This window comes from Crinia signifera, chromosome 6, assembly GCF_055691185.1.
Source record: "Crinia signifera chromosome 6, ASM5569118v1, whole genome shotgun sequence".
NCBI lineage: Eukaryota > Metazoa > Chordata > Amphibia > Anura > Myobatrachidae > Crinia > Crinia signifera.
The window spans coordinates 51,776,410-51,802,553 of NC_139222.1; the positions used below are offsets into that span (position 1 = coordinate 51,776,410).

General features: G+C 40.0%; 36 non-coding genes and 19 pseudogenes across 36 annotated transcripts; all 55 read left to right on the top strand.

The window, feature by feature from the left end:
- The first annotated feature begins 145 nt into the window (after positions 1–145).
- On the top strand, positions 146–264 carry LOC146014790 (5S ribosomal RNA). The gene has a single exon (XR_014447734.1). It is a non-coding gene; the product is annotated as a 5S ribosomal RNA (ribosomal RNA).
- A 345-nt stretch (positions 265–609) lies between these two features.
- Positions 610–728, top strand: LOC146015581 (5S ribosomal RNA). The gene has a single exon (XR_014448498.1). It is a non-coding gene; the product is annotated as a 5S ribosomal RNA (ribosomal RNA).
- Positions 729–1,073: 345 nt separating this feature from the next.
- On the top strand, positions 1,074–1,192 carry LOC146011489 (5S ribosomal RNA; annotated as a pseudogene).
- A 345-nt stretch (positions 1,193–1,537) lies between these two features.
- LOC146010734 (5S ribosomal RNA) lies at positions 1,538–1,656 on the top strand. The gene has a single exon (XR_014444868.1). It is a non-coding gene; the product is annotated as a 5S ribosomal RNA (ribosomal RNA).
- A 346-nt stretch (positions 1,657–2,002) lies between these two features.
- LOC146011070 (5S ribosomal RNA) lies at positions 2,003–2,121 on the top strand (annotated as a pseudogene).
- A 345-nt stretch (positions 2,122–2,466) lies between these two features.
- LOC146014201 (5S ribosomal RNA) lies at positions 2,467–2,585 on the top strand. Its single transcript, XR_014447153.1, has one exon. It is a non-coding gene; the product is annotated as a 5S ribosomal RNA (ribosomal RNA).
- A 345-nt stretch (positions 2,586–2,930) lies between these two features.
- LOC146010745 (5S ribosomal RNA) lies at positions 2,931–3,049 on the top strand. The gene has a single exon (XR_014444869.1). It is a non-coding gene; the product is annotated as a 5S ribosomal RNA (ribosomal RNA).
- A 345-nt stretch (positions 3,050–3,394) lies between these two features.
- LOC146014792 (5S ribosomal RNA) lies at positions 3,395–3,513 on the top strand. Its single transcript, XR_014447735.1, has one exon. It is a non-coding gene; the product is annotated as a 5S ribosomal RNA (ribosomal RNA).
- A 345-nt stretch (positions 3,514–3,858) lies between these two features.
- Positions 3,859–3,977, top strand: LOC146015582 (5S ribosomal RNA). The gene has a single exon (XR_014448499.1). It is a non-coding gene; the product is annotated as a 5S ribosomal RNA (ribosomal RNA).
- Positions 3,978–4,322: 345 nt separating this feature from the next.
- LOC146011490 (5S ribosomal RNA) lies at positions 4,323–4,441 on the top strand (annotated as a pseudogene).
- Positions 4,442–4,786: 345 nt separating this feature from the next.
- LOC146010757 (5S ribosomal RNA) lies at positions 4,787–4,905 on the top strand. The gene has a single exon (XR_014444870.1). It is a non-coding gene; the product is annotated as a 5S ribosomal RNA (ribosomal RNA).
- Positions 4,906–5,251: 346 nt separating this feature from the next.
- On the top strand, positions 5,252–5,370 carry LOC146011071 (5S ribosomal RNA; annotated as a pseudogene).
- A 345-nt stretch (positions 5,371–5,715) lies between these two features.
- Positions 5,716–5,834, top strand: LOC146017526 (5S ribosomal RNA). Its single transcript, XR_014450395.1, has one exon. It is a non-coding gene; the product is annotated as a 5S ribosomal RNA (ribosomal RNA).
- A 346-nt stretch (positions 5,835–6,180) lies between these two features.
- Positions 6,181–6,299, top strand: LOC146014119 (5S ribosomal RNA). Its single transcript, XR_014447074.1, has one exon. It is a non-coding gene; the product is annotated as a 5S ribosomal RNA (ribosomal RNA).
- Positions 6,300–7,372: 1,073 nt separating this feature from the next.
- LOC146015603 (5S ribosomal RNA) lies at positions 7,373–7,491 on the top strand. Its single transcript, XR_014448520.1, has one exon. It is a non-coding gene; the product is annotated as a 5S ribosomal RNA (ribosomal RNA).
- A 345-nt stretch (positions 7,492–7,836) lies between these two features.
- Positions 7,837–7,955, top strand: LOC146010770 (5S ribosomal RNA). The gene has a single exon (XR_014444872.1). It is a non-coding gene; the product is annotated as a 5S ribosomal RNA (ribosomal RNA).
- A 345-nt stretch (positions 7,956–8,300) lies between these two features.
- On the top strand, positions 8,301–8,419 carry LOC146014793 (5S ribosomal RNA). The gene has a single exon (XR_014447736.1). It is a non-coding gene; the product is annotated as a 5S ribosomal RNA (ribosomal RNA).
- A 345-nt stretch (positions 8,420–8,764) lies between these two features.
- On the top strand, positions 8,765–8,883 carry LOC146015583 (5S ribosomal RNA). Its single transcript, XR_014448500.1, has one exon. It is a non-coding gene; the product is annotated as a 5S ribosomal RNA (ribosomal RNA).
- A 345-nt stretch (positions 8,884–9,228) lies between these two features.
- On the top strand, positions 9,229–9,347 carry LOC146011491 (5S ribosomal RNA; annotated as a pseudogene).
- Positions 9,348–9,692: 345 nt separating this feature from the next.
- LOC146013464 (5S ribosomal RNA) lies at positions 9,693–9,811 on the top strand. The gene has a single exon (XR_014446439.1). It is a non-coding gene; the product is annotated as a 5S ribosomal RNA (ribosomal RNA).
- A 346-nt stretch (positions 9,812–10,157) lies between these two features.
- LOC146011072 (5S ribosomal RNA) lies at positions 10,158–10,276 on the top strand (annotated as a pseudogene).
- A 345-nt stretch (positions 10,277–10,621) lies between these two features.
- Positions 10,622–10,740, top strand: LOC146014203 (5S ribosomal RNA). Its single transcript, XR_014447155.1, has one exon. It is a non-coding gene; the product is annotated as a 5S ribosomal RNA (ribosomal RNA).
- A 345-nt stretch (positions 10,741–11,085) lies between these two features.
- On the top strand, positions 11,086–11,204 carry LOC146010781 (5S ribosomal RNA). Its single transcript, XR_014444873.1, has one exon. It is a non-coding gene; the product is annotated as a 5S ribosomal RNA (ribosomal RNA).
- A 345-nt stretch (positions 11,205–11,549) lies between these two features.
- On the top strand, positions 11,550–11,668 carry LOC146015787 (5S ribosomal RNA). The gene has a single exon (XR_014448697.1). It is a non-coding gene; the product is annotated as a 5S ribosomal RNA (ribosomal RNA).
- A 346-nt stretch (positions 11,669–12,014) lies between these two features.
- Positions 12,015–12,133, top strand: LOC146011073 (5S ribosomal RNA; annotated as a pseudogene).
- Positions 12,134–12,478: 345 nt separating this feature from the next.
- LOC146014204 (5S ribosomal RNA) lies at positions 12,479–12,597 on the top strand. Its single transcript, XR_014447156.1, has one exon. It is a non-coding gene; the product is annotated as a 5S ribosomal RNA (ribosomal RNA).
- Positions 12,598–12,942: 345 nt separating this feature from the next.
- Positions 12,943–13,061, top strand: LOC146015970 (5S ribosomal RNA). Its single transcript, XR_014448877.1, has one exon. It is a non-coding gene; the product is annotated as a 5S ribosomal RNA (ribosomal RNA).
- A 345-nt stretch (positions 13,062–13,406) lies between these two features.
- On the top strand, positions 13,407–13,525 carry LOC146010731 (5S ribosomal RNA; annotated as a pseudogene).
- A 346-nt stretch (positions 13,526–13,871) lies between these two features.
- LOC146017036 (5S ribosomal RNA) lies at positions 13,872–13,990 on the top strand. Its single transcript, XR_014449912.1, has one exon. It is a non-coding gene; the product is annotated as a 5S ribosomal RNA (ribosomal RNA).
- Positions 13,991–14,336: 346 nt separating this feature from the next.
- LOC146014090 (5S ribosomal RNA) lies at positions 14,337–14,455 on the top strand. Its single transcript, XR_014447046.1, has one exon. It is a non-coding gene; the product is annotated as a 5S ribosomal RNA (ribosomal RNA).
- Positions 14,456–14,800: 345 nt separating this feature from the next.
- Positions 14,801–14,919, top strand: LOC146010518 (5S ribosomal RNA; annotated as a pseudogene).
- A 346-nt stretch (positions 14,920–15,265) lies between these two features.
- Positions 15,266–15,384, top strand: LOC146010792 (5S ribosomal RNA). The gene has a single exon (XR_014444874.1). It is a non-coding gene; the product is annotated as a 5S ribosomal RNA (ribosomal RNA).
- Positions 15,385–15,729: 345 nt separating this feature from the next.
- Positions 15,730–15,848, top strand: LOC146010713 (5S ribosomal RNA; annotated as a pseudogene).
- Positions 15,849–16,193: 345 nt separating this feature from the next.
- LOC146014589 (5S ribosomal RNA) lies at positions 16,194–16,312 on the top strand. The gene has a single exon (XR_014447538.1). It is a non-coding gene; the product is annotated as a 5S ribosomal RNA (ribosomal RNA).
- A 345-nt stretch (positions 16,313–16,657) lies between these two features.
- LOC146013739 (5S ribosomal RNA) lies at positions 16,658–16,776 on the top strand. The gene has a single exon (XR_014446708.1). It is a non-coding gene; the product is annotated as a 5S ribosomal RNA (ribosomal RNA).
- A 345-nt stretch (positions 16,777–17,121) lies between these two features.
- Positions 17,122–17,240, top strand: LOC146010804 (5S ribosomal RNA). Its single transcript, XR_014444875.1, has one exon. It is a non-coding gene; the product is annotated as a 5S ribosomal RNA (ribosomal RNA).
- Positions 17,241–17,585: 345 nt separating this feature from the next.
- Positions 17,586–17,704, top strand: LOC146010323 (5S ribosomal RNA; annotated as a pseudogene).
- A 346-nt stretch (positions 17,705–18,050) lies between these two features.
- On the top strand, positions 18,051–18,169 carry LOC146013750 (5S ribosomal RNA). Its single transcript, XR_014446719.1, has one exon. It is a non-coding gene; the product is annotated as a 5S ribosomal RNA (ribosomal RNA).
- Positions 18,170–18,514: 345 nt separating this feature from the next.
- Positions 18,515–18,633, top strand: LOC146010519 (5S ribosomal RNA; annotated as a pseudogene).
- A 346-nt stretch (positions 18,634–18,979) lies between these two features.
- LOC146010816 (5S ribosomal RNA) lies at positions 18,980–19,098 on the top strand. The gene has a single exon (XR_014444876.1). It is a non-coding gene; the product is annotated as a 5S ribosomal RNA (ribosomal RNA).
- Positions 19,099–19,443: 345 nt separating this feature from the next.
- On the top strand, positions 19,444–19,562 carry LOC146010714 (5S ribosomal RNA; annotated as a pseudogene).
- A 345-nt stretch (positions 19,563–19,907) lies between these two features.
- On the top strand, positions 19,908–20,026 carry LOC146014590 (5S ribosomal RNA). Its single transcript, XR_014447539.1, has one exon. It is a non-coding gene; the product is annotated as a 5S ribosomal RNA (ribosomal RNA).
- A 345-nt stretch (positions 20,027–20,371) lies between these two features.
- On the top strand, positions 20,372–20,490 carry LOC146013761 (5S ribosomal RNA). The gene has a single exon (XR_014446730.1). It is a non-coding gene; the product is annotated as a 5S ribosomal RNA (ribosomal RNA).
- Positions 20,491–20,835: 345 nt separating this feature from the next.
- On the top strand, positions 20,836–20,954 carry LOC146010828 (5S ribosomal RNA). The gene has a single exon (XR_014444878.1). It is a non-coding gene; the product is annotated as a 5S ribosomal RNA (ribosomal RNA).
- A 345-nt stretch (positions 20,955–21,299) lies between these two features.
- LOC146010324 (5S ribosomal RNA) lies at positions 21,300–21,418 on the top strand (annotated as a pseudogene).
- Positions 21,419–21,764: 346 nt separating this feature from the next.
- On the top strand, positions 21,765–21,883 carry LOC146011381 (5S ribosomal RNA; annotated as a pseudogene).
- Positions 21,884–22,228: 345 nt separating this feature from the next.
- LOC146014901 (5S ribosomal RNA) lies at positions 22,229–22,347 on the top strand. Its single transcript, XR_014447841.1, has one exon. It is a non-coding gene; the product is annotated as a 5S ribosomal RNA (ribosomal RNA).
- A 345-nt stretch (positions 22,348–22,692) lies between these two features.
- On the top strand, positions 22,693–22,811 carry LOC146014591 (5S ribosomal RNA). The gene has a single exon (XR_014447540.1). It is a non-coding gene; the product is annotated as a 5S ribosomal RNA (ribosomal RNA).
- A 345-nt stretch (positions 22,812–23,156) lies between these two features.
- LOC146016883 (5S ribosomal RNA) lies at positions 23,157–23,275 on the top strand. The gene has a single exon (XR_014449764.1). It is a non-coding gene; the product is annotated as a 5S ribosomal RNA (ribosomal RNA).
- A 345-nt stretch (positions 23,276–23,620) lies between these two features.
- On the top strand, positions 23,621–23,739 carry LOC146011147 (5S ribosomal RNA; annotated as a pseudogene).
- A 346-nt stretch (positions 23,740–24,085) lies between these two features.
- On the top strand, positions 24,086–24,204 carry LOC146010943 (5S ribosomal RNA; annotated as a pseudogene).
- Positions 24,205–24,549: 345 nt separating this feature from the next.
- Positions 24,550–24,668, top strand: LOC146011282 (5S ribosomal RNA; annotated as a pseudogene).
- Positions 24,669–25,014: 346 nt separating this feature from the next.
- On the top strand, positions 25,015–25,133 carry LOC146011468 (5S ribosomal RNA; annotated as a pseudogene).
- A 345-nt stretch (positions 25,134–25,478) lies between these two features.
- LOC146014902 (5S ribosomal RNA) lies at positions 25,479–25,597 on the top strand. The gene has a single exon (XR_014447842.1). It is a non-coding gene; the product is annotated as a 5S ribosomal RNA (ribosomal RNA).
- Positions 25,598–25,942: 345 nt separating this feature from the next.
- Positions 25,943–26,061, top strand: LOC146014592 (5S ribosomal RNA). Its single transcript, XR_014447541.1, has one exon. It is a non-coding gene; the product is annotated as a 5S ribosomal RNA (ribosomal RNA).
- The last annotated feature ends 83 nt before the right edge of the window (positions 26,062–26,144 follow it).

Consider the following 26,144-nt stretch of genomic DNA (forward strand, 5'->3'; position numbering starts at 1 on the left):
AAACCCCCTGCTAATATCATGTCCTGTAGGTCTTTTTACATTACCAACACATGATTTTTTTCAGTAAGCCAATACAGTTAGGAAACTTTTGTATTAGCTTACCTGGTGATAGAAGTAGAAGAGGGCAAAAAAGTGCCTTTAACTCACCTACAGCCATACCACATTGGATAGGCCCAATCTCGTCTGATCTTGGAAGCTAAGCAGTGTTGGGCCTGGTTAGTACTTGGGTGGGAGACCACATGGGAACACCAGGTGCTGTAGGCTTTTTCACATTACTGGCAAATTGTTTTTATTCTCTAGCTATTTAAATAGGAAACTTTTTCTTTTTATTGCCAGTACAGACATTTGGAAGAGGTCAAACAGACACAATAGCCATCACCTAAAGACTTACCAAACTGTTTAGGCCCAATTCCAACTGCTTTTGGCAGCTAAACAGTGTTGAGCCTCTTTAGTAGTTTAATTTAAGACCCCCTGCTAATATCATGTCCTGTAGGTCTTTTTACATTACCAACACATGATTTTTTTCAGTAAGCCAATACAGTTAGGAAACTTTTTTATTAGCTTACCTGGTGATAGAAGTAGAAGAGGGCAAAAAAGTGCCTGTGTCTCAGCTACAGCCATACCACATTGGATAGGCCCAATCTCGTCTGATCTTGGAAGCTAAGCAGTGTTGGGCCTGGTTAGTACTTGGGTGGGAGACCACATGGGAACACCAGGTGCTGTAGGTTTTTTCACATTACAGTCAAATTGTTTTTATTCTCTAGCTATTTAAATTGGAAACTTTTTCTTTTTATTGCCAGTACAGACATTTGGAAGAGGTCAAACAGACACAATAGCCATCACCTAAAGACTTGCCACACTGTTTAGGCCCAATTCCAACTGCTTTTGGCAGCTAAACAGTGTTGAGCCTGTTTAGTAGTTTAATTTAAGACCCCCTGCTAATATCATGTCCTGTAGGTCTTTTTACATTACCAACACATGATTTTTTTCAGTAAGCCAATACAGTTAGGAAACTTTTTTATTAGCTTACCTGGTGATAGAAGTAGAAGAGGGCAAAAAAGTGCCTGTATCTCAACTACAGCCATACCACATTGGATAGGCACAATCTGGTCTGATCTTGGAAGCTAAGAAGTGTTGGGCCTGGTTAGTACTTGGGTGGGAGACCACCTGGGAACACCAGGTGCTGTAAGTTTTTTCACATTACTGGCAAATTGTTTTTATTCTCTAGCTATTTATATTGGAAACTTTTTCTTTTTATTGCCAGCACAGACATTTGGAAGAGGTCAAACAGACACACTAGCCATTATCTAAAGACTTACCACACTGTTTCGGCTCAATTCCAACTGCTTTTGGCAGCTAAACAGTGTTGAGCCTCTTTAGTAGTTTAATTTAAGACCCCCTGCTAATATCATGTCCTGTAGGTCTTTTTACATTACCAACACATGATTTTTTTCAGTAAGCCAATACAGTTAGGAAACTTTTTTATTAGCTTACCTGGTGATAGAAGTAGAAGAGGGCAAAAAAGTGCCTGTATCTCACCTACAGCCATACCACATTGGATAGGCCCAATCTCGTCTGATCTTGGAAGCTAAGCAGTGTTGGGCCTGGTTAGTACTTGGGTGGGAGACCACATGGGAACACCAGGTGCTGTAGGTTTTTTCACATTACAGGCAAATTGTTTTTATTCTCTAGCTATTTAAATTGGAAACTTTTTCTTTTTATTGCCAGTACAGACATTTGGAAGAGGTCAAACAGACACAATAGCCATCACCTAAAGACTTACCACACTGTTTAGGCCCAATTCCAACTGCTTTTGGCAGCTAAACAGTGTTGAGCCTGTTTAGTAGTTTAATTTAAGACCCCCTGCTAATATCATGTCCTGTAGGTCTTTTTACATTACCAACACATGATTTTTTTTAAGTAAGCCAATACAGTTAGGAAACTTTTTTATTAGCTTACCTGGTGATAGAAGTAGAAGAGGGCAAAAAAGTGCCTGTATCTCACTTACAGCCATACCACATTGGATAGGCCCAATCTCGTCTAATCTTGGAAGCTAAGCAGTGTTGGTCCTGGTTAGTACTTAGGTGGGAGACCACATGGGAACACCAGGTGCTGTAGGTTTTTTCACATTACAGGCAAATTGTTTTTATTCTCTAGCTATTTAAATTGGAAACTTTTTCTTTTTATTGCCAGCACAGACATTTGGAAGAGGTCAAACAGACACAATAGCCATCACCTAAAGACTTACCACACTGTTTAGGCTCAATTCCAACTGCTTTTGGCAGCTAAACAGTGTTGGGCCTCTTTAGTAGTTTAATTTAAGACTCCCTGCTAATATCATGTCCTGTAGGTCTTTTTACATTACCAACACATGATTTTTTTCAGTAAGCCAATACAGTTAGGAAACTTTTTTATTAGCTTACCTGGTGATAGAAGTAGAAGAGGGCAAAAAAGTGGCTTTAACTCACCTACAGCCATACCACATTGGATAGGCCTAATCTCATCTGATCTTGGAAGCTAAGCAGTGTTGGGCCTGGTTAGTACTTGGGTGGGAGACCACATGGGAACACCAGGTGCTGTAGGTTTTTTCACATTACTGGCAAATTGTTTTTATTCTCTAGCTATTTAAATAGGAAACTTTTTCTTTTTATTGCCAGCACAGACATTTGGAAGAGGTCAAACAGACACAATAGCCATCACCTAAAGACTTACCACACTGTTTAGGCCCAATTCCAACTGCTTTTGGCAGCTAAACAGTGTTGAGCCTCTTTAGTAGTTTAATTTAAGACCCCCTGCTAATATCATGTCCTGTAGGTCTTATTACATTACCAACACATGATTTTTTTCAGTAAGCCAATACAGTTAGGAAACTTTTGTATTAGCTTACCTGGTGATAGAAGTAGAAGAGGGCAAAAAAGTGCCTGTATCTCACCTACAGCCATACCACATTGGATAGGCCCAATCTCGTCTGATCTTGGAAGCTAAGCAGTGTTGGGCCTGGTTAGTACTTGGGTGGGAGACCACATGGGAACACCAGGTGCTGTAGGTTTTTTCACATTACTGGCAAATTGTTTTTATTCTCTAGCTATTTAAGTAGGAAACTTTTTCTTTTTATTGCCAGCACAGACATTTGGAAGAGGTCAAACAGACACAATAGCCATCACCTAAAGACTTACCACACTGTTTAGGCCCAATTTTAACTGCTTTTGGCAGCTAAACAGTGTTGAGCCTCTTTAGTAGTTTAATTTAAAACCCCCTGCTAATATCATGTCCTGTAGGTCTTTTTACATTACCAACACATGATTTTTTTCAGTAAGCCAATACAGTTAGGAAACTTTTGTATTAGCTTACCTGGTGATAGAAGTAGAAGAGGGCAAAAAAGTGCCTTTAACTCACCTACAGCCATACCACATTGGATAGGCCCAATCTCGTCTGATCTTGGAAGCTAAGCAGTGTTGGGCCTGGTTAGTACTTGGGTGGGAGACCACATGGGAACACCAGGTGCTGTAGGCTTTTTCACATTACTGGCAAATTGTTTTTATTCTCTAGCTATTTAAATAGGAAACTTTTTCTTTTTATTGCCAGTACAGACATTTGGAAGAGGTCAAACAGACACAATAGCCATCACCTAAAGACTTACCAAACTGTTTAGGCCCAATTCCAACTGCTTTTGGCAGCTAAACAGTGTTGAGCCTCTTTAGTAGTTTAATTTAAGACCCCCTGCTAATATCATGTCCTGTAGGTCTTTTTACATTACCAACACATGATTTTTTTCAGTAAGCCAATACAGTTAGGAAACTTTTTTATTAGCTTACCTGGTGATAGAAGTAGAAGAGGGCAAAAAAGTGCCTGTGTCTCAGCTACAGCCATACCACATTGGATAGGCCCAATCTCGTCTGATCTTGGAAGCTAAGCAGTGTTGGGCCTGGTTAGTACTTGGGTGGGAGACCACATGGGAACACCAGGTGCTGTAGGTTTTTTCACATTACAGTCAAATTGTTTTTATTCTCTAGCTATTTAAATTGGAAACTTTTTCTTTTTATTGCCAGTACAGACATTTGGAAGAGGTCAAACAGACACAATAGCCATCACCTAAAGACTTGCCACACTGTTTAGGCCCAATTCCAACTGCTTTTGGCAGCTAAACAGTGTTGAGCCTGTTTAGTAGTTTAATTTAAGACCCCCTGCTAATATCATGTCCTGTAGGTCTTTTTACATTACCAACACATGATTTTTTTCAGTAAGCCAATACAGTTAGGAAACTTTTTTATTAGCTTACCTGGTGATAGAAGTAGAAGAGGGCAAAAAAGTGCCTGTATCTCAACTACAGCCATACCACATTGGATAGGCACAATCTGGTCTGATCTTGGAAGCTAAGAAGTGTTGGGCCTGGTTAGTACTTGGGTGGGAGACCACCTGGGAACACCAGGTGCTGTAAGTTTTTTCACATTACTGGCAAATTGTTTTTATTCTCTAGCTATTTATATTGGAAACTTTTTCTTTTTATTGCCAGCACAGACATTTGGAAGAGGTCAAACAGACACACTAGCCATTATCTAAAGACTTACCACACTGTTTCGGCTCAATTCCAACTGCTTTTGGCAGCTAAACAGTGTTGAGCCTCTTTAGTAGTTTAATTTAAGACCCCCTGCTAATATCATGTCCTGTAGGTCTTTTTACATTACCAACACATGATTTTTTTCAGTAAGCCAATACAGTTAGGAAACTTTTTTATTAGCTTACCTGGTGATAGAAGTAGAAGAGGGCAAAAAAGTGCCTGTATCTCACCTACAGCCATACCACATTGGATAGGCCCAATCTCGTCTGATCTTGGAAGCTAAGCAGTGTTGGGCCTGGTTAGTACTTGGGTGGGAGACCACATGGGAACACCAGGTGCTGTAGGTTTTTTCACATTACAGGCAAATTGTTTTTATTCTCTAGCTATTTAAATTGGAAACTTTTTCTTTTTATTGCCAGTACAGACATTTGGAAGAGGTCAAACAGACACAATAGCCATCACCTAAAGACTTACCACACTGTTTAGGCCCAATTCCAACTGCTTTTGGCAGCTAAACAGTGTTGAGCCTGTTTAGTAGTTTAATTTAAGACCCCCTGCTAATATCATGTCCTGTAGGTCTTTTTACATTACCAACACATGATTTTTTTTAAGTAAGCCAATACAGTTAGGAAACTTTTTTATTAGCTTACCTGGTGATAGAAGTAGAAGAGGGCAAAAAAGTGCCTGTATCTCACTTACAGCCATACCACATTGGATAGGCCCAATCTCGTCTAATCTTGGAAGCTAAGCAGTGTTGGTCCTGGTTAGTACTTAGGTGGGAGACCACATGGGAACACCAGGTGCTGTAGGTTTTTTCACATTACAGGCAAATTGTTTTTATTCTCTAGCTATTTAAATTGGAAACTTTTTCTTTTTATTGCCAGCACAGACATTTGGAAGAGGTCAAACAGACACAATAGCCATCACCTAAAGACTTACCACACTGTTTTGGCTCAATTCCAACTGCTTTTGGCAGCTAAACAGTGTTGAGCCTCTTTTGTAGTTTAATTTAAGACCCCCTGCTAATATCATGTCCTGTAGGTCTTTTTACTTTACCAACACATGATTTTTTTCAGTAAGCCAATACAGTTAGGAAACTTTTGTATTAGCTTACCTGGTGATAGAAGTAGAAGAGGGCAAAAAAGTGCCTGTATTTCACCTTCAGCCATACCACATTGGATAGGCCCAATCTCGTCTGATCGTGGAAGCTAAGCAGTGTTGGGCCTGGTTAGTACTTGGGTGGGAGACCACCTGGGAACACCAGGTGCTGTAGGTTTTTTCACATTACTGGCAAATTGTTTTTATTCTCTAGCTATTTATATTGGAAACTTTTTCTTTTTATTGCCAGCACAGACATTTGGAAGAGGTCAAACAGACACACTAGCCATCACCTAAAGACTTACCACACTGTTTAGGCTCAATTCCAACTGCTTTTGGCAGCTAAACAGTGTTGAGCCTCTTTTGTAGTTTAATTTAAGACCCCCTGCTAATATCATGTCCTGTAGGTCTTTTTACATTACCAACACATGATTTTTTTTCAGTAAGCCAATACAGTTAGGAAACTTTTGTATTAGCTTACCTGGTGATAGAAGTAGAAGAGGGCAAAAAAGTGCCTGTATCTCACCTACAGCCATACCACATTGGATAGGCCCAATCTCGTTTGATCTTGGAAGCTAAGCAGTGTTGGGCCTGGTTAGTACTTGGGTGGGAGACCACATGGGAACACCAGGTGCTGTAGGTTTTTTTCACATTACTGGCAAATTGTTTTTATTCTCTAGCTCATTAAATTGGAAACTTTTTCTTTTTATTGCCAGTACAGACATTTGTAAGAGGTCAAACAGACACAATAGCCATCACCTAAAGACTTACCACACTGTTTAGGCCCAATTCCAACTGCTTTTGGCAGCTAAACAGTGTTGAGCCTCTTTAGTAGTTTAATTTAAGACCCCCTGCTAATATCATGTCCTGTAGGTCTTTTTACATTACCAACACATGATTTTTTTCAGTAAGCCAATACAGTTAGGAAACTTTTGTATTAGCTTACCTGGTGATAGAAGTAGAAGAGGGCAAAAAAGGGTACTTATGTAGTATCTGGGCTGCCGATTTCTAAATCGGGTACATCGCATCGCATCGCATGCGACCATCGGATGCGATGCGATGCGATGACCCGATTTTTTCATAGGAATCAATGTTAAAATGGACTGAGTCCATTTTAACATGGAATTCAATGGGAAAAAGGGGTCCTTTTCATACCCCTACTATCCAAGTGGGCATGGAGTTGGATATAAACCTGTGGCGAGCGTAGCGAGCCACCGAGCCCGAAGCGTGGCGAGCGTAGCGAGCCCCGCGAGGGGACACAGAATACCGTCCCCTCGCGGGGCTCGCTTCGCTCGCCACGCTTCGGGCTCGGTGGCTCGCTGCGCTCGCCACAGGTTTATATCCAACTCCATGCCCACTTGGATAGTAGGGGTATGAAAAGGACCCCTTTTTCCCATTGAATTCCATGTTAAAATGGACTCAGTCCATTTTAACATTGATTCCTATGGAAAAATCGGGTCATCGCATCCGATGGTCGCATGCGATGCGATGCGATGCGATATCGCATCGCATCGCATCTGATTGTATGCCTTAACTTAAGGCATACAATCAAAAAATCGGCAGCCCAGATACTACATAAGTACCATATCATGTCCTGTAGGTCTTTTTACATTACCAACACATGATTTTTTTCAGTAAGCCAATACAGTTAGGAAACTTTTTTATTGGCTTACCTGGTGATAGAAGTAGAAGAGGGCAAAAAAGTGCCCATATTTCACCTACAGCCATACCACATTGGATAGGCCCAATCTCGTCTGTTCTTGGAAGCTAAGCAGTGTTGGGCCTGGTTAGTACTTGGGTGGGAGACCACATGGGAACACCAGGTGCTGTAGGTTTTTTCACATTACTGGCAAATTGTTTTTATTCTCTAGCTATTTAAGTAGGAAACTTTTTCTTTTTATTGCCAGCACAGACATTTGGAAGAGGTCAAACAGACACAATAGCCATCACCTAAAGACTTACCACACTGTTTAGGCTCAATTCCAACTGCTTTTGGCAGCTAAACAGTGTTGAGCCTCTTTTGTAGTTTAATTTAAGACCCCCTGCTAATATCATGTCCTGTAGGTCTTTTTACATTACCAACACATGATTTTTTTCAGTAAGCCAATACAGTTAGGAAACTTTTGTATTAGCTTACCTGGTGATAGAAGTAGAAGAGGGCAAAAAAGTGGCTTTAACTCACCTACAGCCATACCACATTGGATAGGCCCAATCTCGTCTGATCTTGGAAGCTAAGCAGTGTTGGGCCTGGTTAGTACTTGGGTGGGAGACCACATGGGAACACCAGGTGCTGTAGGTTTTTTCACATTACTGGCAAATTGTTTTTATTCTCTAGCTATTTAAGTAGGAAACTTTTTCTTTTTATTGCCAGCACAGACATTTGGAAGAGGTCAAACAGACACAATAGCCATCACCTAAAGACTTACCACACTGTTTAGGCCCAATTTTAACTGCTTTTGGCAGCTAAACAGTGTTGAGCCTCTTTAGTAGTTTAATTTAAAACCCCCTGCTAATATCATGTCCTGTAGGTCTTTTTACATTACCAACACATGATTTTTTTCAGTAAGCCAATACAGTTAGGAAACTTTTGTATTAGCTTACCTGGTGATAGAAGTAGAAGAGGGCAAAAAAGTGCCTTTAACTCACCTACAGCCATACCACATTGGATAGGCCCAATCTCGTCTGATCTTGGAAGCTAAGCAGTGTTGGGCCTGGTTAGTACTTGGGTGGGAGACCACATGGGAACACCAGGTGCTGTAGGCTTTTTCACATTACTGGCAAATTGTTTTTATTCTCTAGCTATTTAAATAGGAAACTTTTTCTTTTTATTGCCAGTACAGACATTTGGAAGAGGTCAAACAGACACAATAGCCATCACCTAAAGACTTACCAAACTGTTTAGGCCCAATTCCAACTGCTTTTGGCAGCTAAACAGTGTTGAGCCTCTTTAGTAGTTTAATTTAAGACCCCCTGCTAATATCATGTCCTGTAGGTCTTTTTACATTACCAACACATGATTTTTTTCAGTAAGCCAATACAGTTAGGAAACTTTTTTATTAGCTTACCTGGTGATAGAAGTAGAAGAGGGCAAAAAAGTGCCTGTGTCTCAGCTACAGCCATACCACATTGGATAGGCCCAATCTCGTCTGATCTTGGAAGCTAAGCAGTGTTGGGCCTGGTTAGTACTTGGGTGGGAGACCACATGGGAACACCAGGTGCTGTAGGTTTTTTCACATTACAGTCAAATTGTTTTTATTCTCTAGCTATTTAAATTGGAAACTTTTTCTTTTTATTGCCAGTACAGACATTTGGAAGAGGTCAAACAGACACAATAGCCATCACCTAAAGACTTGCCACACTGTTTAGGCCCAATTCCAACTGCTTTTGGCAGCTAAACAGTGTTGAGCCTGTTTAGTAGTTTAATTTAAGACCCCCTGCTAATATCATGTCCTGTAGGTCTTTTTACATTACCAACACATGATTTTTTTCAGTAAGCCAATACAGTTAGGAAACTTTTTTATTAGCTTACCTGGTGATAGAAGTAGAAGAGGGCAAAAAAGTGCCTGTATCTCAACTACAGCCATACCACATTGGATAGGCACAATCTGGTCTGATCTTGGAAGCTAAGAAGTGTTGGGCCTGGTTAGTACTTGGGTGGGAGACCACCTGGGAACACCAGGTGCTGTAAGTTTTTTCACATTACTGGCAAATTGTTTTTATTCTCTAGCTATTTATATTGGAAACTTTTTCTTTTTATTGCCAGCACAGACATTTGGAAGAGGTCAAACAGACACACTAGCCATTATCTAAAGACTTACCACACTGTTTCGGCTCAATTCCAACTGCTTTTGGCAGCTAAACAGTGTTGAGCCTCTTTAGTAGTTTAATTTAAGACCCCCTGCTAATATCATGTCCTGTAGGTCTTTTTACATTACCAACACATGATTTTTTTCAGTAAGCCAATACAGTTAGGAAACTTTTTTATTAGCTTACCTGGTGATAGAAGTAGAAGAGGGCAAAAAAGTGCCTGTATCTCACCTACAGCCATACCACATTGGATAGGCCCAATCTCGTCTGATCTTGGAAGCTAAGCAGTGTTGGGCCTGGTTAGTACTTGGGTGGGTGACCACATGGGAACACCAGGTGCTGTAGGTTTTTTCACATTACAGGCAAATTGTTTTTATTCTCTAGCTATTTAAATTGGAAACTTTTTCTTTTTATTGCCAGTACAGACATTTGGAAGAGGTCAAACAGACACAATAGCCATCACCTAAAGACTTACCACACTGTTTAGGCCCAATTCCAACTGCTTTTGGCAGCTAAACAGTGTTGAGCCTGTTTAGTAGTTTAATTTAAGACCCCCTGCTAATATCATGTCCTGTAGGTCTTTTTACATTACCAACACATGATTTTTTTTAAGTAAGCCAATACAGTTAGGAAACTTTTTTATTAGCTTACCTGGTGATAGAAGTAGAAGAGGGCAAAAAAGTGCCTGTATCTCACTTACAGCCATACCACATTGGATAGGCCCAATCTCGTCTAATCTTGGAAGCTAAGCAGTGTTGGTCCTGGTTAGTACTTAGGTGGGAGACCACATGGGAACACCAGGTGCTGTAGGTTTTTTCACATTACAGGCAAATTGTTTTTATTCTCTAGCTATTTAAATTGGAAACTTTTTCTTTTTATTGCCAGCACAGACATTTGGAAGAGGTCAAACAGACACAATAGCCATCACCTAAAGACTTACCACACTGTTTAGGCTCAATTCCAACTGCTTTTGGCAGCTAAACAGTGTTGGGCCTCTTTAGTAGTTTAATTTAAGACTCCCTGCTAATATCATGTCCTGTAGGTCTTTTTACATTACCAACACATGATTTTTTTCAGTAAGCCAATACAGTTAGGAAACTTTTTTATTAGCTTACCTGGTGATAGAAGTAGAAGAGGGCAAAAAAGTGGCTTTAACTCACCTACAGCCATACCACATTGGATAGGCCTAATCTCATCTGATCTTGGAAGCTAAGCAGTGTTGGGCCTGGTTAGTACTTGGGTGGGAGACCACATGGGAACACCAGGTGCTGTAGGTTTTTTCACATTACTGGCAAATTGTTTTTATTCTCTAGCTATTTAAATAGGAAACTTTTTCTTTTTATTGCCAGCACAGACATTTGGAAGAGGTCAAACAGACACAATAGCCATCACCTAAAGACTTACCACACTGTTTAGGCCCAATTCCAACTGCTTTTGGCAGCTAAACAGTGTTGAGCCTCTTTAGTAGTTTAATTTAAGACCCCCTGCTAATATCATGTCCTGTAGGTCTTATTACATTACCAACACATGATTTTTTTCAGTAAGCCAATACAGTTAGGAAACTTTTGTATTAGCTTACCTGGTGATAGAAGTAGAAGAGGGCAAAAAAGTGCCTGTATCTCACCTACAGCCATACCACATTGGATAGGCCCAATCTCGTCTGATCTTGGAAGCTAAGCAGTGTTGGGCCTGGTTAGTACTTGGGTGGGAGACCACATGGGAACACCAGGTGCTGTAGGTTTTTTCACATTACAGGCAAATTGTTTTTATTCTCTAGCTATTTAAATTGGAAACTTTTTCTTTTTATTGCCAGTACAGACATTTGGAAGAGGTCAAACAGACACAATAGCCATCACCTAAAGACTTACCACACAGTTTAGGCCCAATTCCAACTGCTTTTGGCAGCTAAACAGTGTTGAGCCTCTTTAGTAGTTTAATTTAAGACCCCCTGCTAATATCATGTCCTGTAGGTCTTTTTACATTACCAACACATGATTTTTTTCAGTAAGCCAATACAGTTAGGAAACTTTTTTATTAGCTTACCTGGTGATAGAAGTAGAAGAGGGCAAAAAAGTGCCTGTATCTCACCTACAGCCATACCACATTGGATAGGCCCAATCTCGTCTGATCTTGGAAGCTAAGCAGTGTTGGGCCTGCTTAGTACTTGGGTGGGAGACCACATGGGAACACCAGGTGCTGTAGGTTTTTTCACATTACAGGCAAATTGTTTTTATTCTCTAGCTATTTAAATTGGAAACTTTTTCTTTTTATTGCCAGTACAGACATTTGGAAGAGGTCAAACAGACACAATAGCCATCACCTAAAGACTTACCACACTGTTTAGGCCCAATTCCAACTGCTTTTGGCAGCTAAACAGTGTTGAGCCTGTTTAGTAGTTTAATTTAAGACCCCCTGCTAATATCATGTCCTGTAGGTCTTTTTACATTACCAACACATGATTTTTTTTAACTAAGCCAATACAGTTAGGAAACTTTTTTATTAGCTTACCTGGTGATAGAAGTAGAAGAGGGCAAAAAAGTGCCTGTATCTCACTTACAGCCATACCACATTGGATAGGCCCAATCTCGTCTAATCTTGGAAGCTAAGCAGTGTTGGTCCTGGTTAGTACTTAGGTGGGAGACCACATGGGAACACCAGGTGCTGTAGGTTTTTTCACATTACAGGCAAATTGTTTTTATTCTCTAGCTATTTAAATTGGAAACTTTTTCTTTTTATTGCCAGCACAGACATTTGGAAGAGGTCAAACAGACACAATAGCCATCACCTAAAGACTTACCACACTGTTTAGGCTCAATTCCAACTGCTTTTGGCAGCTAAACAGTGTTGGGCCTCTTTAGTAGTTTAATTTAAGACTCCCTGCTAATATCATGTCCTGTAGGTCTTTTTACATTACCAACACATGATTTTTTTCAGTAAGCCAATACAGTTAGGAAACTTTTTTATTAGCTTACCTGGTGATAGAAGTAGAAGAGGGCAAAAAAGTGGCTTTAACTCACCTACAGCCATACCACATTGGATAGGCCTAATCTCATCTGATCTTGGAAGCTAAGCAGTGTTGGGCCTGGTTAGTACTTGGGTGGGAGACCACATGGGAACACCAGGTGCTGTAGGTTTTTTCACATTACTGGCAAATTGTTTTTATTCTCTAGCTATTTAAATAGGAAACTTTTTCTTTTTATTGCCAGCACAGACATTTGGAAGAGGTCAAACAGACACAATAGCCATCACCTAAAGACTTACCACACTGTTTAGGCCCAATTCCAACTGCTTTTGGCAGCTAAACAGTGTTGAGCCTCTTTAGTAGTTTAATTTAAGACCCCCTGCTAATATCATGTCCTGTAGGTCTTATTACATTACCAACACATGATTTTTTTCAGTAAGCCAATACAGTTAGGAAACTTTTGTATTAGCTTACCTGGTGATAGAAGTAGAAGAGGGCAAAAAAGTGCCTTTAACTCACCTACAGTCATACCACATTGGATAGGCCCAATCTCGTCTGATCTTGGAAGCTAAGCTGTGTTGGGCCTGGTTAGTACTTGGGTGGGAGACCACATGGGAACACCAGGTGCTGTAGGTTTTTTCACATTACTGGCAAATTGTTTTTATTTTCTAGCTATTTAAATAGGAAACTTTATCTTTTTATTGCCAGCACAGACATTTGGAAGAGGTCAAACAGACACAATAGCCATCACCTAAAGACTTACCAAACTGTTTAGGCCCAATTTCAACTGCTTTTGACAGCTAAACAGTGTTGAGCCTCTTTAGTAGTTTAATTTAAGACCCCCTTCTAATATCATGTCCTGTAGGTCTTTTTACATTACCAACACATGATTTTTTTCAATAAGCCAATACAGTTAGGAAACTTTTTTATTAGCTTACCTGGTGATAGAAGTAGAAGAGGGCAAAAAAGTGCCTGTATCTCAACTACAGCCATACCACATTGGATAGGCCCAGTCTCGTCTGATCTTGGAAGCTAAGCAGTATTGGGCCTGGTTAGTACTTGGGTGGGAGACCACATGGGAACACCAGGTGCTGTAGGTTTTTTTCACATTACAGGCAAATTGTTTTTATTCTCTAGCTATTTAAATTGGAAACTTTTTATTTTTATTGCCAGTACAGACATTTGTAAGAGGTCAAACAGACACAATAGCCATCACCTAAAGACTTACCACACTGTTTAGGCCCAATTTCAACTGCTTTTGGCAGCTAAACAGTGTTGGGCCTCTTTAGTAGTTTAATTTAAGACTCCCTGCTAATATCATGTCCTGTAGGTCTTTTTACATTACCAACACATGATTTTTTTCAGTAAGCCAATACAGTTAGGAAACTTTTTTATTAGCTTACCTGGTGATAGAAGTAGAAGAGGGCAAAAAAGTGCCTGCATCTCACCTACAGCCATACCACATTGGATAGGCCCAATATCGTCTGATCTTGGAAGCTAAGCAGTGTTGGGCCTGGTTAGTACTTGGGTGGGAGACCACATGGGAACACCAGGTGCTGTAGGTTTTTTCACATTACAGGCAAATTGTTTTTATTCTCTAGCTATTTAAATTGGAAACTTTTTCTTTTTATTGCCAGTACAGACATTTGGAAGAGGTCAAACAGACACAATAGCCATCACCTAAAGACTTACCACACTGTTTAGGCCCAATTCCAACTGCTTTTGGCAGCTAAACAGTGTTGAGCCTGTTTAGTAGTTTAATTTAGGACCCCCTGCTAATATCATGTCCTGTAGGTCTTTTTACATTACCAACACATGATTTTTTTTAAGTAAGCCAATACAGTTAGGAAACTTTTTTATTAGCTTACCTGGTGATAGAAGTAGAAGAGGGCAAAAAAGTGCCTGTATCTCACCTACAGCCATACCACATTGGATAGGCCCAATCTCTTCTGATCTTGGAAGCTAAGCAGTGTTGGGCCTGGTTAGTACTTGGGTGGGAGACCACCTGGGAACACCAGGTGCTGTAGGTTTTTTCACATTACTGGCAAATTGTTTTTATTCTCTAGTTATTTATATTGGAAACTTTTTCTTTTTATTGCCAGCACAGACATTTGGAAGAGGTCAAACAGACACACTAGCCATCACCTAAAGACTTACCACACTGTTTAGGCTCAATTCCAACTGCTTTTGGCAGCTAAACAGTGTTGAGCCTCTTTTGTAGTTTAATTTAAGACCCCCTGCTAATATCATGTCCTGTAGGTCTTTTTACATTACCAACACATGATTTTTTTCAGTAAGCCAATACAGTTAGGAAACTTTTGTATTAGCTTACCTGGTGATAGAAGTAGAAGAGGGCAAAAAAGTGCCTGTATCTCACCTACAGCCATACCACATTGGATAGGCCCAATCTCGTCTGATCTTGGAAGCTAAACAGTATTGGGCCTGGTTAGTACTTGGGTGGGAGACCACATGGGAACACCAGGTGCTGTATGTTTTTTTCACATTACAGGCAAATTGTTTTTATTCTCTAGCTATTTAAATTGGAAACTTTTTATTTTTATTGCCAGTACAGACATTTGGAAGAGGTCAAACAGACACAATAGCCATCACCTAAAGACTTACCACACTGTTTAGGCCCAATTTCAACTGCTTTTGGCAGCTAAACAGTGTTGGGCCTCTTTAGTAGTTTAATTTAAGACTCCCTGCTAATATCATGTCCTGTAGGTCTTTTTACATTACAAACACATGCTTTTTTTCAGTAAGCCAATACAGTTAGGAAACTTTTTTATTAGCTTACCTGGTGATAGAAGTAGAAGAGGGCAAAAAAGTGCCTGCATCTCACCTACAGCCATACCACATTGGATAGGCCCAATCTCGTCTGATCTTGGAAGCTAAGCAGTGTTGGGCCTGGTTAGTACTTGGGTGGGAGACCACATGGGAACACCAGGTGCTGTAGGTTTTTTCACATTACAGGCAAATTGTTTTTATTCTCTAGCTATTTAAATTGGAAACTTTTTCTTTTTATTGCCAGTACAGACATTTGGAAGAGGTCAAACAGACACAATAGCCATCACCTAAAGACTTACCACACTGTTTAGGCCCAATTCCAACTGCTTTTGGCAGCTAAACAGTGTTGAGCCTCTTTAGTAGTTTAATTTAAGACCCCCTGCTAATATCATGTCCTGTAGATCTTTTTACATTAGCAACACATAATTTTTTTCAGTAAGCCAATACAGTTAGGAAACTTTTTTATTAGCTTACCTGGTGATAGAAGTAGAAGAGGGCAAAAAAGTGCCTGTATCTTACCTACAGCCATACCACATTGGATAGGCCCAATCTCATCTGATCTTAGAAGCTAAGTAGTGTTGGGCCTGGTTAGTACTTGGGTGGCAGACCACATGGGAACACCAGGTGCTGTAGGTTTTTTCACATTACAGGCAAATAGTTTTTATTCTCTAGCTATTTAAATTGGAAACTTTTTCTTTTTATTGCCAGTACAGACATTTGGAAGAGGTCAAACAGACACAATAGCCATCACCTAAAGACTTACCACACTGTTTAGGCCCAATTCCAACTGCTTTTGGCAGCTAAACAGTGTTGAGCCTCTTTAGTAGTTTAATTTAAGACCCCCTGCTAATATCATGTCCTGTAGGTCTTTTTACATTACCAACACATGATTTTTTTCAGTAAGCCAATACAGTTAGGAAACTTTTTTATTAGCTTACCTGGTGATAGAAGTAGAAGAGGGCAAAAAAGTGCCTGTATTTCACCTACAGCCATACCACATTGGATAGGCCCAATCTCGTCTGATCTTGGAAGCTAAGCAGTGTTGGGCCTGGTTAGTACTTGTGTGGGAGACCACCTGGGAACACCAGGTGCTGTAGGTTTTTTCACATTACTGGCAAATTGTTTTTATTCTCTAGCTATTTAAATTGGAAACTTTTTCTTTTTATTGCCAGCACAGACATTTGGAAGAGGTCAAACAGACACAATAGCCATCACCTAAAGACTTACCACACTGTTTAGGCTCAATTCCAACTGCTTTTGGCAGCTAAACAGTGTTGAGCCTCTTTAGTAGTTTAATTTAAGACCCCCTGCTAATATCATGTCCTGTAGGTCTTTTTACATTACCAACACATGATTTTTTTCAGTAAGCCAATACAGTTAGGAAACTTTTGTATTAGCTTACCTGGTGATAGAAGTAGAAGAGGGCAAAAAAGTGCCTGTATCTCACCTACAGCCATACCACATTGGATAGGCCCAATCTCGTCTGATCTTGGAAGCTAAGCAGTGTTGGGCCTGGTTAGTACTTGGGTGGGAGACCACCTGGGAACACCAGGTGCTGTAGGTTTTTTCACATTACTGGCAAATTGTTTTTATTCTCTAGCTATTTATATTGGAAACTTGTTCTTTTTATTGCCAGCACAGACATTTGGAAGAGGTCAAACAGACACACTGGCCATCACCTAAAGACTTACCACACTGTTTAGGCTCAATTCCAACTGCTTTGGGCAGCTAAACAGTGTTGAGCCTCTTTTGTAGTTTAATTTAAGACCCCCTGCTAATATCATGTCCTGTAGGTCTTTTTACATTACCAACACATGATTTTTTTCAGTAAGCCAATACAGTTAGGAAACTTTTGTTTTAGCTTACCTGGTGATAGAAGTAGAAGAGGGCAAAAAAGTGCCTGTATCTCACCTACAGCCATACCACATTGGATAGGCCCAATCTCGTCTGATCTTGGAAGCTAAGCAGTGTTGGGCCTGGTTAGTACTTGGGTGGGAGACCACATGGGAACACCAGGTGCTGTAGGTTTTTTCACATTACTGGCAAATTGTTTTTATTCTCTAGCTATTTAAATTGGAAACTTTTTCTTTTTATTGCCAGTACAGACATTTGGAAGAGGTCAAACAGACATAATAGCCATCACCTAAAGACTTACCACACTGTTTAGGCCCAATTCCAACTGCTTTTGGCAGCTAAACAGTGTTGAGCCTCTTTTGTAGTTTAATTTAAGACCCCCTGCTAATATCATGTCCTGTAGGTCTTTTTACATTACCAACACATGATTTTTTTCAGTAAGCCAATACAGTTAGGAAACTTTTTTATTAGCTTACCTTGTGATAGAAGTAGAAGAGGGCAAAAAAGTGCCTGTATCTCACCTACAGACATACCACATTGGATAGGCCCAATCTCGTCTGATCTTGGAAGCTAAGCAGTGTTGGGCCTAGTTAGTACTTGGGTGGGAGACCACATGGGAACACCAGGTGCTGTAGGTTTTTTCACATTACAGGCAAATTGTTTTTATTCTCTAGCTATTTAAATTGGAAACTTTTTCTTTTTATTGCCAGTACAGACATTTGGAAGAGGTCAAACAGACACAATAGCCATCACCTAAAGACTTACCACACTGTTTAGGCCCAATTCCAACTGCTTTTGGCAGCTAAACAGCGTTGAGCCTGTTTAGTAGTTTAATTTAAGACCCCCTGCTAATATCATGTCCTGTAGGTCTTTTTACATTACCAACACATGATTTTTTTTAAGTAAGCCAATACAGTTAGGAAACTTTTTTATTAGCTTACCTGGTGATAGAAGTAGAAGAGGGCAAAAAAGTGCCTGTATCTCACCTACAGCCATACCACATTGGATAGGCCCAATCTCGTCTGATCTTGGAAGCTAAGCAGTGTTGGGCCTGGTTAGTACTTGGGTGGGAGACCACCTGGGAACACCAGGTGCTGTAGGTTTTTTCACATTACTGGCAAATTGTTTTTATTCTCTAGCTATTTATATTGGAAACTTGTTCTTTTTATTGCCAGCACAGACATTTGGAAGAGGTCAAACAGACACACTGGCCATCACCTAAAGACTTACCACACTGTTTAGGCTCAATTCCAACTGCTTTGGGCAGCTAAACAGTGTTGAGCCTCTTTTGTAGTTTAATTTAAGACCCCCTGCTAATATCATGTCCTGTAGGTCTTTTTACATTACCAACACATGATTTTTTTCAGTAAGCCAATACAGTTAGGAAACTTTTGTATTAGCTTACCTGGTAATAGAAGTAGAAGAGGGCAAAAAAGTGCCTGTATCTCACCTACAGCCATACCACATTGGATAGGCCCAATCTCGTCTGATCTTGGAAGCTAAACAGTATTGGGCCTGGTTAGTACTTGGGTGGGAGACCACATGGGAACACCAGGTGCTGTATGTTTTTTTCACATTACAGGCAAATTGTTTTTATTCTCTAGCTATTTAAATTGGAAACTTTTTATTTTTATTGCCAGTACAGACATTTGGAAGAGGTCAAACAGACACAATAGCCATCACCTAAAGACTTACCACACTGTTTAGGCCCAATTTCAACTGCTTTTGGCAGCTAAACAGTGTTGGGCCTCTTTAGTAGTTTAATTTAAGACTCCCTGCTAATATCATGTCCTGTAGGTCTTTTTACATTACCAACACATGCTTTTTTTCAGTAAGCCAATACAGTTAGGAAACTTTTTTATTAGCTTACCTGGTGATAGAAGTAGAAGAGGGCAAAAAAGTGCCTGCATCTCACCTACAGCCATACCACATTGGATAGGCCCAATCTCGTCTGATCTTGGAAGCTAAGCAGTGTTGGGCCTGGTTAGTACTTGGGTGGGAGACCACATGGGAACACCAGGTGCTGTAGGTTTTTTCACATTACAGGCAAATTGTTTTTATTCTCTAGCTATTTAAATTGGAAACTTTTTCTTTTTATTGCCAGTACAGACATTTGGAAGAGGTCAAACAGACACAATAGCCATCACCTAAAGACTTACCACACTGTTTAGGCCCAATTCCAACTGCTTTTGGCAGCTAAACAGTGTTGAGCCTCTTTAGTAGTTTAATTTAAGACCCCCTGCTAATATCATGTCCTGTAGATCTTTTTACATTAGCAACACATGATTTTTTTCAGTAAGCCAATACAGTTAGGAAACTTTTTTATTAGCTTACCTGGTGATAGAAGTAGAAGAGGGCAAAAAAGTGCCTGTATCTCACCTACAGCCATACCACATTGGATAGGCCCAATCTCATCTGATCTTAGAAGCTAAGTAGTGTTGGGCCTGGTTAGTACTTGGGTGGCAGACCACATGGGAACACCAGGTGCTGTAGGTTTTTTCACATTACAGGCAAATAGTTTTTATTCTCTAGCTATTTAAATTGGAAACTTTTTCTTTTTATTGCCAGTACAGACATTTGGAAGAGGTCAAACAGACACAATAGCCATCACCTAAAGACTTACCACACTGTTTAGGCCCAATTCCAACTGCTTTTGGCAGCTAAACAGTGTTGAGCCTCTTTAGTAGTTTAATTTAAGACCCCCTGCTAATATCATGTCCTGTAGGTCTTTTTACATTACCAACACATGATTTTTTTCAGTAAGCCAATACAGTTAGGAAACTTTTTTATTAGCTTACCTGGTGATAGAAGTAGAAGAGGGCAAAAAAGTGCCTGTATTTCACCTACAGCCATACCACATTGGATAGGCCCAATCTCGTCTGATCTTGGAAGCTAAGCAGTGTTGGGCCTGGTTAGTACTTGTGTGGGAGACCACCTGGGAACACCAGGTGCTGTAGGTTTTTTCACATTACTGGCAAATTGTTTTTATTCTCTAGCTATTTAAATTGGAAACTTTTTCTTTTTATTGCCAGCACAGACATTTGGAAGAGGTCAAACAGACACAATAGCCATCACCTAAAGACTTACCACACTGTTTAGGCTCAATTCCAACTGCTTTTGGCAGCTAAACAGTGTTGAGCCTCTTTAGTAGTTTAATTTAAGACCCCCTGCTAATATCATGTCCTGTAGGTCTTTTTACATTACCAACACATGATTTTTTTCAGTAAGCCAATACAGTTAGGAAACTTTTGTATTAGCTTACCTGGTGATAGAAGTAGAAGAGGGCAAAAAAGTGCCTGTATCTCACCTACAGCCATACCACATTGGATAGGCCCAATCTCGTCTGATCTTGGAAGCTAAGCAGTGTTGGGCCTGGTTAGTACTTGGGTGGGAGACCACCTGGGAACACCAGGTGCTGTAGGTTTTTTCACATTACTGGCAAATTGTTTTTATTCTCTAGCTATTTATATTGGAAACTTGTTCTTTTTATTGCCAGCACAGACATTTGGAAGAGGTCAAACAGACACACTGGCCATCACCTAAAGACTTACCACACTGTTTAGGCTCAATTCCAACTGCTTTGGGCAGCTAAACAGTGTTGAGCCTCTTTTGTAGTTTAATTTAAGACCCCCTGCTAATATCATGTCCTGTAGGTCTTTTTACATTACCAACACATGATTTTTTTCAGTAAGCCAATACAGTTAGGAAACTTTTGTTTTAGCTTACCTGGTGATAGAAGTAGAAGAGGGCAAAAAAGTGCCTGTATCTCACCTACAGCCATACCACATTGGATAGGCCCAATCTCGTCTGATCTTGGAAGCTAAGCAGTGTTGGGCCTGGTTAGTACTTGGGTGGGAGACCACATGGGAACACCAGGTGCTGTAGGTTTTTTCACATTACTGGCAAATTGTTTTTATTCTCTAGCTATTTAAATTGGAAACTTTTTCTTTTTATTGCCAGTACAGACATTTGGAAGAGGTCAAACAGACATAATAGCCATCACCTAAAGACTTATCACACTGTTTAGGCCCAATTCCAACTGCTTTTGGCAGCTAAACAGTGTTGAGCCTCTTTTGTAGTTTAATTTAAGACCCCCTGCTAATATCATGTCCTGTAGGTCTTTTTACATTACCAACACATGATTTTTTTCAGTAAGCCAATACAGTTAGGAAACTTTTTTATTAGCTTACCTTGTGATAGAAGTAGAAGAGGGCAAAAAAGTGCCTGTATCTCACCTACAGACATACCACATTGGATAGGCCCAATCTCGTCTGATCTTGGAAGCTAAGCAGTGTTGGGCCTAGTTAGTACTTGGGTGGGAGACCACATGGGAACACCAGGTGCTGTAGGTTTTTTCACATTACAGGCAAATTGTTTTTATTCTCTAGCTATTTAAATTGGAAACTTTTTCTTTTTATTGCCAGTACAGACATTTGGAAGAGGTCAAACAGACACAATAGCCATCACCTAAAGACTTACCACACTGTTTAGGCCCAATTCCAACTGCTTTTGGCAGCTAAACAGCGTTGAGCCTGTTTAGTAGTTTAATTTAAGACCCCCTGCTAATATCATGTCCTGTAGGTCTTTTTACATTACCAACACATGATTTTTTTTTAGTAAGCCAATACAGTTAGGAAACTTTTTTATTAGCTTACCTGGTGATAGAAGTAGAAGAGGGCAAAAAAGTGCCTGTATCTCACCTACAGCCATACCACATTGGATAGGACCAATCTTGTCTGATCTTGGAAGCTAAGCAGTGTTGAGCCTGGTTAGTACTTGGGTGGGAGACCACCTGGGAACACCAGGTGCTGTCGGTTTTTTCACATTACTGGCAAATTGTTTTTATTCTCTAGCTATTTAAATTGGAAACTTTTTCTTTTTATTGCCAGCACAGACATTTGGAAGAGGTCAAACAGACACAATAGCCATCACCTAAAGACTTACCACACTGTTTAGGCTCAATTCCAACTGCTTTTTGCAGCTAAACAGTGTTGAGCCTCTTTTATAGTTTAATTTAAGACCCCCTGCTAATATCATGTCCAGTAGGTCTTTTTACATTACCAACACATGATTTTTTTCAGTAAGCCAATACAGTTAGGAAACTTTTGTATTAGCTTACCTGGTGATAGAAGTAGAAGAGGGCAAAAAAGTGCTTTTAACTCACCTACAGCCATACCACATTGGATAGGCCCAATCTCGTCTGATCTTGGAAGCAAAGCAGTGTTGGGCCTGGTTAGTACTTGGGTGGGAGACCACATGGGAACACCAGGTGCTGTAGGTTTTTTCACATTACTGGCAAATTGTTTTTATTCTCTAGCTATTTAAATTGGAAACTTTTTCTTTTTATTGCCAGTACAGACATTTGGAAGAGGTCAAACAGACACAATAGCCATCACCTAAAGACTTACCACACTGTTTAGGCCCAATTCCAACTGCTTTTGGCAGCTAAACAGTGTTGAGCCTCTTTAGTAGTTTAATTTAAGACCCCCTGCTAATATCATGTCCTGTAGGTCTTTTTACATTACCAACACATGATTTTTTTCAGTAAGCCAATACAGTTAGGAAACTTTTTTATTAGCTTACCTGGTGATAGAAGTAGAAGAGGGCAAAAAAGTGCCTGTATTTCACCTACAGCCATACCACATTGGATAGGCCCAATCTCGTCTGATCTTGGAAGCTAAGCAGTGTTGGGCCTGGTTAGTACTTGTGTGGGAGACCACCTGGGAACACCAGGTGCTGTAGGTTTTTTCACATTACTGGCAAATTGTTTTTATTCTCTAGCTATTTAAATTGGAAACTTTTTCTTTTTATTGCCAGCACAGACATTTGGAAGAGGTCAAACAGACACAATAGCCATCACCTAAAGACTTACCACACTGTTTAGGCTCAATTCCAACTGCTTTTGGCAGCTAAACAGTGTTGAGCCTCTTTAGTAGTTTAATTTAAGACCCCCTGCTAATATCATGTCCTGTAGGTCTTTTTACATTACCAACACATGATTTTTTTCAGTAAGCCAATACAGTTAGGAAACTTTTGTATTAGCTTACCTGGTGATAGAAGTAGAAGAGGGCAAAAAAGTGCCTGTATCTCACCTACAGCCATACCACATTGGATAGGCCCAATCTCGTCTGATCTTGGAAGCTAAGCAGTGTTGGGCCTGGTTAGTACTTGGGTGGGAGACCACCTGGGAACACCTGGTGCTGTAGGTTTTTTCACATTACTGGCAAATTGTTTTTATTCTCTAGCTATTTATATTGGAAACTTGTTCTTTTTATTGCCAGCACAGACATTTGGAAGAGGTCAAACAGACACACTAGCCATCACCTAAAGACTTACCACACTGTTTAGGCTCAATTCCATCTGCTTTGGGCAGCTAAACAGTGTTGAGCCTCTTTTGTAGTTTAATTTAAGACCCCCTGCTAATATCATGTCCTGTAGGTCTTTTTACATTACCAACACATGATTTTTTTCAGTAAGCCAATACAGTTAGGAAACTTTTTTATTAGCTTACCTTGTGATAGAAGTAGAAGAGGGCAAAAAAGTGCCTGTATCTCACCTACAGACATACCACATTGGATAGGCCCAATCTCGTCTGATCTTGGAAGATAAGCAGCGTTGGGCCTAGTTAGTACTTGGGTGGGAGACCACATGGGAACACCAGGTGCTGTAGGTTTTTTCACATTACTGGCAAATTGTTTTTATTCTCTAGCTATTTAAATTGGAAACTTTTTCTTTCTATTGCCAGTACAGACATTTGGAAGAGGTCAAACAGACACAATAGCCATCACCTAAAGACTTACCACACTGTTTAGGCCCAATTCCAACTGCTTTTGGCAGCTAAACAGTGTTGAGCCTGTTTAGTAGTTTAATTTAAGACCCTCTGCTAATATCATGTCCTGTAGGTCTTTTTACATTACCAACACATGATTTTTTTTAAGTAAGCCAATACAGTTAGGAAACTTTTTTATTAGCTTACCTGGTGATAGAAGTAGAAGAGGGCAAAAAAGTGCCTGTATCTCACCTACAGCCATACCACATTGGATAGGACCAATCTTGTCTGATCTTGGAAGCTAAGCAGTGTTGGGCCTGGTTAGTACTTGGGTGGGAGACCACCTGGGAACACCAGGTGCTGTCGGTTTTTTCACATTACTGGCAAATTGTTTTTATTCTCTAGCTATTTAAATTGGAAACTTTTTCTTTTTATTGCCAGCACAGACATTTGGAAGAGGTCAAACAGACATAATAGCCATCACCTAAAGACTTACCACACTGTTTAGGCCCAATTCCAACTGCTTTTGGCAGCTAAACAGTGTTGAGCCTCTTTTGTAGTTTAATTTAAGACCCCCTGCTAATATCATGTCCTGTAGGTCTTTTTACATTACCAACACATGATTTTTTTCAGTAAGCCAATACAGTTAGGAAACTTTTTTATTAGCTTACCTTGTGATAGAAGTAGAAGAGGGCAAAAAAGTGCCTGTATCTCACCTACAGACATACCACATTGGATAGGCCCAATCTCGTCTGATCTTGGAAGATAAGCAGTGTTAGGCCTAGTTAGTACTTGGGTGGGAGACCACATGGGAACACCAGGTGCTGTAGGTTTTTTCACATTACTGGCAAATTGTTTTTATTCTCTAGCTATTTAAATTGGAAACTTTTTCTTTTTATTGCCAGTACAGACATTTGGAAGAGGTCAAACAGACACAATAGCCATCACCTAAAGACTTACCACACTGTTTAGGCCCAATTCCAACTGCTTTTGGCAGCTAAACAGTGTTGAGCCTGTTTAGTAGTTTAATTTAAGACCCCCTGCTAATATCATGTCCTGTAGGTCTTTTTACATTACCAACACATGATTTTTTTTAAGTAAGCCAATACAGTTAGGAAACTTTTTTATTAGCTTACCTGGTGATAGAAGTAGAAGAGGGCAAAAAAGTGCCTGTATCTCAACTACAGCCATACCACATTGGATAGGACCAATCTTGATTGATCTTGGAAGCTAAGCAGTGTTGGGCCTGGTTAGTACTTGGGTGGGAGACCACCTGGGAACACCAGGTGCTGTCGGTTTTTTCACATTACTGGCAAATTGTTTTTATTCTCTAGCTATTTAAATTGGAAACTTTTTCTTTTTATTGCCAGCACAGACATTTGGAAGAGGTCAAACAGACACAATAGCCATCACCTAAAGACTTACCACACTGTTTAGGCTCAATTCCAACTGCTTTTTGCAGCTAAACAGTGTTGAGCCTCTTTTATAGTTTAATTTAAGACCCCCTGCTAATATCATGTCCTGTAGGTCTTTTTACATTACCAACACATGATTTTTTTCAGTAAGCCAATACAGTTAGGAAACTTTTGTATTAGCTTACCTGGTGATAGAAGTAGAAGAGGGCAAAAAAGTGCTTTTAACTCACCTACAGCCATACCACATTGGATAGGCCCAATCTCGTCTGATCTTGGAAGCAAAGCAGTGTTGGGCCTGGTTAGTACTTGGGTGGGAGACCACATGGGAACACCAGGTGCTGTAGGTTTTTTCACATTACTGGCAAATTGTTTTTATTCTCTAGCTATTTAAATTGGAAACTTTTTCTTTTTATTGCCAGTACAGACATTTGGAAGAGGTCAAACAGACACAATAGCCATCACCTAAAGACTTACCACACTGTTTAGGCCCAATTCCAACTGCTTTTGGCAGCTAAACAGTGTTGAGCCTCTTTAGTAGTTTAATTTAAGACCCCCTGCTAATATCATGTCCTGTAGGTCTTTTTACATTACCAACACATGATTTTTTTCAGTAAGCCAATACAGTTAGGAAACTTTTTTATTAGCTTACCTGGTGATAGAAGTAGAAGAGGGCAAAAAAGTGCCTGTATTTCACCTACAGCCATACCACATTGGATAGGCCCAATCTCGTCTGATCTTGGAAGCTAAGCAGTGTTGGGCCTGGTTAGTACTTGTGTGGGAGACCACCTGGGAACACCAGGTGCTGTAGGTTTTTTCACATTACTGGCAAATTGTTTTTATTCTCTAGCTATTTAAATTGGAAACTTTTTCTTTTTATTGCCAGCACAGACATTT